This window comes from Silene latifolia, chromosome 9 (genome assembly GCF_048544455.1).
Source record: "Silene latifolia isolate original U9 population chromosome 9, ASM4854445v1, whole genome shotgun sequence".
NCBI classification, from domain to species: domain Eukaryota; kingdom Viridiplantae; phylum Streptophyta; class Magnoliopsida; order Caryophyllales; family Caryophyllaceae; genus Silene; species Silene latifolia.
In genome coordinates, this window is record NC_133534.1 from 117834821 (window position 1) to 117842756 (window position 7936).

The 7936-nt window shown below is 39.9% G+C and overlaps 1 non-coding gene across 1 annotated transcript; it reads left to right on the forward strand.

Moving 5' to 3' along the window:
• The first annotated feature begins 6279 nt into the window (after window positions 1-6279).
• Window positions 6280-6386, forward strand: LOC141603947 (small nucleolar RNA R71). The gene has a single exon (XR_012525781.1). It is a non-coding gene; the product is annotated as a small nucleolar RNA R71 (small nucleolar RNA).
• Window positions 6387-7936: the final 1550 nt, after the last annotated feature.

Consider the following 7936-nt stretch of genomic DNA (forward strand, 5'->3'; position numbering starts at 1 on the left):
AAATAAACAATAAAAACACAATAATAAGTACAAAAAACCGAAATTACCCAAATTCGTCTTAAAACAACATTAAGAAAACTGAAATTAAAACATACTAGGACGTAGATCTTGAAGAGAGGATTCCGAAAATATAAATTTTGTGAAATTTGAAGTAGAAATGAGGAAGTTATGATGATTTTAGCTTGAATTTTGTAGAAAAATGGTGGTTTTTGTTGATAGAACACTTTAGAACATCCAAGATGATGAAGATAGACAAAGAAAGAAAAAGAAAAATGAAAAGGAAAGGGGGAAAGGGGGGGGGGGGGTGCCGCGGGATAGGAGAGGAAAAGAGGAAGGGAGCGGGTTTTAGTCGGGATTTTACGAGTCGGTTTTGGCTCGTTTCGATAATAATTAGAACCGCTTGTCAAATGCAAATTCCGACAAGACCAAAGTTCTTAAACACGAGATTACAAGAAAATTGAATACTCATACGACCCATTTCCATAATCGTTTGCCCAATTTTCAATAGAGTTGTCATTTTTCTCCGATATGCCCTTATTTCGAAATAAAAGGTTTTTACACGGTTTAAACTATTTTTAAACATTTCGAAACTATCAAAATAAATACTTTTCTTCAAAATATAATAAAATTATATTTCTTTGAATTATTATTACTTCAAATACATTAATATCAAATTTTACTTGATTAATAAATTACTTCCGCAAAATAATAATGGTCCGAAATTACGGGGTGTTACAATTCGATCGACTAGGGAACCCAGTCGATCGACCACGGCACGATTTAGGTCGTGCTTTTCTAATGCCACCTACACTACAGATTCCCTACATCCTAGCACAAGGTATTTAGCTACTCATGACTACGACGAAAACAACAATGAGATTAAGGAATAAAACTACTGAATTCATGATTGAAATAATTAAACAAGCACATAACATAAAACGATAATTTCGGCTTCGGGAAACTAGTCTAGCAATTCTATACTATGAGCAAACAGAGTAATAAACTGAAAATAAGAGCAGAAGATTACCAAATGGAAGCAGGAATAGAGATCAAAACCGAAAGCGAAAGTAACTTTTATTGAAGGAAATTGTTCTAACTAATGAACCCTAAAATTTGATGATAAACTGAAAACTGAATAAAACTGGATTAAAACTTCATAATTATTCTGAACACCTAAGCTACGTTATATAGGAATATACGTAACACTTATTCCTGAAAACCTAACTACTTATGGGCTTCTTAATTCTAATTCTATTAATTCACGTCAGAATTAGCGGCTTGGTCGATCGACCATGCAAGGCAGTCGATCGACTGCTCTTCGCTGAATAGTAGCTACTGGAACTCGTGGGTTGGTCGATCGACCATGGAGGCCAGTCGATCGACTGCTTTAGCTGATAGTCCGCTTCTAATTCTTCATAAAATTATCTTTCAGGCCTCGAAATGCGCATCAAGCTCGTTCCTTAAGTAAATACTTCACGTCAAATGCAATGCAAGATACTCAGGGACGTATTTAGCTCAATATCTACTCATTTCCACATAAATCTGCAATATTACATAAAAATACGAAAGTAGACGAAATGGGGCAAATAGTAGCTTTAAACTACATAATTGAGCTCTGAAATGCGTGTAAAATAGGGTGTAAAACATCATATAAATGACACGCATCAAACTTCCCCAAACCAAACCCTTGCTTATCCTCAAGCAAGAACTAGACTCGATCCTAAAACCTAATGGAACGAGTTCAATCTCAGAGCGAAATGCAAACTGTAAAGCCTAAACTAATTTAATGCAACAACCAACAATCAATTAGCAATGTGAATCATGCAAACGAGTTATGTAGTCGTTAAAAACTGCTGAACCGTCAACTGTAGAGACTTATCAAATTGGACTCTCACGGGTCGCTCAGATCACTCAATAAATACAGGTGAGTATATGTAAAGGATAGAAAGAAGTAATATTATAAAGACTCTCGCCTTACTACGACTTATAAGGACATGCCTGCAATCTAATATGAAAATGATCTCTACAACCGTGCATATGCATTCCAACCAAACAGAAGACCATGACACATGCCGAGGTAAATATGGATATGTTTGGTAATGGGTAAGAAGAGGCTAAGATGAATTTGGACAAAAACAGAGTTAAAAGCCAAGCTAGTAACTAAGGGAACCAAATTATGACAACATCCAATTCTTGCTCAAAATTCCAACAAAACGAATGCTAATAGCAAGCACAAATCTCACAATCTCCATAGTTAATCAACTCCCCATAAGATATGAATGCAACATGGGAGCAAAAATCGCCATTTAATAAAGACTTTGAATTATGCGATTTGATTTTCTTTTTCTTCTCGGGCATCAGTCGATCGACCAATGAGGCCAGTCGATCGACTGTCCTCTACAGTACACATGCGTTCCTTTTTCTCTTTTTTTTTCTTTTCAATTCTATATTTCTTTTCTTCTTCCTTTCCTTCCTTTTTCGTCTTCCCAACATCATCTCAAAAGAGCATTTGCAGCCAAAAATGAAGTGACAATCCCAACAACAAAACTACTAGCTTGACAAAGGCAGGCTACATGTAGGATGTAGTTAACGGGACAAAAAGGCTATTTTTGGCAGTGTGGAGCTTATGGAAAAAATGAATAAAGGGGACCTCTTCCACATGTGTCAACTAACCACAAACTGAATGCATATAGGTATTAAGCAGATCAAGTTCATATTTATGCACATTGATGTAACATGTCTCATAAGGAGTGACTACTCACAATCCTAAGTAAACTGATCATGAATGTCACCAGTTATAGGGTCTAAACCTCAGAAAATATAAGTAGGTTGCCAAAAATCTAAGTCAAGTCTCAAGTTCAGCAAGAAATTTAACGAAAACTCGTAGACTATGCATATACGATTTTACTAATAACATGTCAATTAAGCAAGGCTTAGGCAAAAACAGATGCAAATGCAATATCATCATTGAAATACTACCGTTCCGACTCAACCTACATGCTAAAATAAACATGCAATTTTTTGAAATTTTTGAAATTTTGCAATTTTTTTTTGAATTTTATGTATATATAAGAGAAATGAAATAAACAATACAAGACAAAAACTAAACGTGAATGCAAAACAGAATGAATGCAACGCAAAACCCTTCCCCAAACCAAATCACACAATGTCCCCATTGTGCAAAATCATGTAATGAAATAAAAGGAAAACGGAAATTTGCATGAAATTAACTACATAAGACATGAAGTAAGAACTCGGAAACTCACAAGACTTTAAGCGTAACAAAAGGAAACCTCCCCAAACCAGCGTGAGCTAGGAGGTTTCAGTAGCCAGCAGTGCTACCAATAAGTACCTGAAAAGACAAATAATACCACGTGTAATTCCGAGAAGGCAATTTATGAAGCGCAAAATTATGTGGAAAATAAAGAAACAGAAGAAAACAAAAATGAGTTGGAGATAAAAGTGGACAAAAGACTCCCTCAATTTCGCAAATCGACCAAACTCAGCAGCGGAACGATCGAAAAACAGGTACATCAGCGAAAGCGGTCGATCGACCACATTACCTAGTCGATCGACCAAGGTGAACGGGAACAGAAGCTCTTGGAAATCGCAACTCAGTCGACCGACCATAAGGGGCAGTCGATCGACTGGAAAACCTGCTGTAACTTTCTGATTTCCTTCAATTAGCTCAATAAATTGAGCTATCAAGGTCTATAAACCTGTAAATACACACAATAACGCGCCTAAAATTGCGCAAAACCCAAAGCAAAGTCTAAAGTGTATAAAATCCTAAGCAAACTTATTAAAATGTGAAGTCTCGCGCACACAAAAGCAATAAAAAGAGTTTAACGAAAGCAATAAAATGTTTGTAAAGTATTTGATCAACTAATAGTTGATCAAGAACGGCCACGGAATGGCCCACTTGCTCGGCTTCTGGCTACAAGAGGTAGCCTCTAAAGTGCTCATCTCCTCAGCTGCACTCTTTTCAACTCCAACATTCGCTAAACTCAACGGATCAACGGCTTCAGCATCTCCCCAATCAATGACCTCTTCTGGCTCATCAGAATCCAAGTCGGACTCCGTCGCCTTGACTGGCTCATCATCGGGCTCCTCATCAGTGCCATAGCTAAGACATCCTAGACCGCCTCTTTGAACGATTGGCTCCTTCACAGCTGGAGCAACATACGGCTATTCCTTCCCCAAACCAGCTCCTACAAAATCCAAAATAGAAGAATCTTCCTCCAATTTGCTCCCAATCTGGGGTGGAGGTGTTATAGCAGAAACAGGCATAGAAACATGAATGTCAGGAAGCACAAAATAAGATTTCTTCTCAGAAACCGTATTACAAGTGACTGGCTACATGGGGTCTTTCTTCTTAGCCGTCTGGGCAAAGACAATGGAATGCTTCCCTACTTTAAAAGTCAGAGTACCTGAGCCAACATCTATAACTGCACCAGCAGTGTGCAGAAACGGTCTACCCAATATGATAGGAATGTGGGCATCCTCAGGCATATCTAGTACAACGAAGTCAACAGGGAAAAAGAACTTTCCTATTTGCACAGGAATGTCCTTTAAGACTCCTATAGGCTGGACCGCAGATCGATCAACCATTTGTACTGTCATGTTGGTGACTGCAAACCTAGTCAATTTCAACTTCCTAGCAAGACTCAAGGGCATTACACTAATACTGGCTCCTAGGTCACATAAGGCCTTCTCAATAGAAAAGGTGCCAATACTACATGGAACGGGAAAGCTACCTGGGTCTTCTAGCTTATGGGGTGCAGTGTGGGTCAAATAAGAGCATGGCTCCTCAGTTAATGCGATAGTATGCACAGTTTCAAGTGATTTCTTCTTAGATAAAAGTTGCTTCATAAATTTCATGTAAGCAGGCACTTGATTAACTAACTCAAGAAAAGGAACTTGTACGTTTAAGCTACGAATAACATTTTCAAATTTATTAAACGATACCTGTTCCTTCGTCGGCACCAATCTCTCCGGATAGGGGGCTGAAAGAAGTAACTTAGCCCTCTCCTCTAGGTCTCTCATGCCAGCATCGGTGGATTTAGGCTGAAAATCCACTACCTTATTTTTGTTGTAGCTTGACCCTTTTTTAGACCGTCTCAAAAATGATCCATTAATCATCATCGGGTCATATTTCGGAACCTGGACTGACCCATCAACATTTGGGTCTTGCCTCAATATTTTCGGAGTCGTCGTACCCCGAAACAAGTGGTCCCTCAAGTTGTCTGGCATTGGAGGACGAAAAGACTCGCCATCAGCAGCGTTGTCAGTCGATCGACCATGTAGGTCAGTCGATCGACTGACATCTACAGGACTAGAAGCTACTGTATCTCGTGGACTGGTCGATCGACTGGGTATATCAGTCGATCGACCGATATACCTGGTAATCGTCATTTTCTTTCCACTGTTCGTTCTAGCCTTCTTCTTACTCGGTTCCGCCTCATCTTTTCCAGCGACATCCTCAACCATAGCGGGTCCATCAAAGGTAGACGCACTCCTCAAAGTAATGGCATTAAGGGTCTCCTTTTGATCCGTCTGCGTCGGTAAATATCCCGGAGCTCGAGTTGTATTCTTGCTTGCTAATTGAGCAATTTGGCTCTCTAACATCTTCATCCCGACCTCTTTAGCTTGAGACTCTTTCAGCAACAAGTTTTTCAATTCGGCAAATTTGGAGCCTTAGGACTGCTGTTGCTGCTGAGGAACATACAGAGGCTTTTGGAACTGTTGTTGCTTATGAGGGGGAACATAATTCTGTTGCTGCTGCTGCTGTGGAGGTGGAGGTGGAGGTGGAGTTTGATTCAGGACATTTTGACTACTCCACCTCAAGTTAGGATGGGTATTTGGCTCAAAATAAGTGTTTGTCTGCCTATAATGTTGAAAGGCAGCACAAGACTCATAGGGATTAGGACAGTTGTCTGAAACATGTCCTTCTCCTCCACATCTCTTGCAGACGAAAGGACCGTCTGAAACAGCATTAACATGATAGATCCCTCCTTTTGAAGCTCCTCCTAACTCGTACTTATCAAACCTTGCCGTAAGAGCCTCTAGTGCAGCTACAGAAGGGGATTCAGCACTCCTCCTTTGATTTCCCTTGGAATTCCCATACTCAGCTTTATGGGTGGCCAAATCATCAATAATTTTCCACCCCTTAGTCTCTCCAACATTCTCCTGGAATCTTCCACTAGCTGCCGCATCCAGGATAGCTCTCTGATCGTCATAGAGCCCATTATAAAATTGATTGCATAGACTCCATTTTCGAACCCATGATGCGGAATGGTTCGCACCAGCTTCTTGAAACGGACCCACGCCTCATGAAAGTTCTCATCAGGACCCTGTTTAAAGCTCGTGATCTGAGCTCTAATGGCATTAGTCTTCGAGGTAGAGAAATATTTCTTGTAGAATGCTAGGGCCAAAGAATTCCAGTCAGTGATCCCATTAGCAGCTCGATCCAACTCTCTGTACCACTCCCTTGGAGCATCACGAAGAGAGAATATAAACATAGTTTCCTTCACCTGGTCCTGGGTCACACCGGTTGGTGGGGGTATGGAACAACAATAATCGATGAATGTCTCCATGTGCTTAGCTGCATCCTCATTTGCAGCTCCCCCGAATTGGTTCCTCTCAACCAAGTTAATATAAGAAGGCTTTGGCTCGAATTTTCTGTCCTCCCCTGGTTAAAGGTTCATCTATTCTAATCTACTCCTAATTTATGGAATGATTAAAGGTTCATCTATTCTAATCTACTCCTAATTTAATATAAGGGAACTTAATCTACTCTAAGAGAGCTTGATTCCCACTCAGAGGACTTCATCCTCAATTTATTACAAAGAGAGTATATATAGTGATATAAGGATTAGGTTAACTAAGGGCTTAATAACGATTAGACCCTTTAATTTACATTCAAAGCCTTGCAAGTCCTAAGAAGGGACGCTCGACATATTGCTCGAAGATAAACATGCTGTATGGGGAGACGCCCGACCTGGCATGGGGGACGCTCGTCCAGAGCTTGGGGATGCCCGGACCGACTTTGGGTCACCCGTTCTCAAGGTCTTTTCTTCTTCTTCTTGCTTAGCTGCCTCGTGATCCATGGGGATCATTGAGGAGCCGAGGGAGTCCTTTATCATTGCCCATTTCCTTGTTTTATTGTTTATGCCCGTCGTTGTGTGCACCAAAGATAAAATTTATAATACCTATTAAAACTAACAGAAGCTAGTGGTAACAGGGTCGAACCACAGGGAGGCGATGCAATTATTAGTTGTCTAATTTTAAGTCCAAGGTAACAAATGTGGGGGTTTGATTTGATTTGGTCTATAGCTAAGGGCAATAAAAGACAATAAACTAAATAAACGGATAAAACAAATATTAAAAGGGTGCTAAGATTGTCGGTTCACTGTAGTTTCGGTGGCAGTGTACTAGGTAGGTCTAAAACAAACACGTGAGACGGGAAAATAAGAAGTCCTCTCGGTCCATTCTTACAGGTAGCATCTTTCGATCTCGTTACAGGTCCCTAATATCACTAATACTAACTTTCGTCCTGAATAGTGACTAAAAAGGCTAAATTAACTCATCTTTCGATCCCATTAATCTAGTCGTCTTATTTAGGTAGGCTATTTTCCTGCCCTATCTTTCGATCTTTATTGGGTCGGTCAATTCCAAAACATTCAACTAGTCGTGTGCACTCGATTCGTCAAACATAGCAATTAAATTAATTAAAACGAAATAAAGCTCACGTGGCCAGTCGATCGACAAGGGAACCCAGTCGATCGACCACGGCGCGATTTAGGTCGTGCTATTCTAATGCCACTACAGATTCCCTACATCCTAGCACAAGGTATTTAGCTACTCATGACTACGACGAAAACAACAATGAGATTAAGGAAAAAAACTACTGAATTCATGATTGAAATAATTAAAC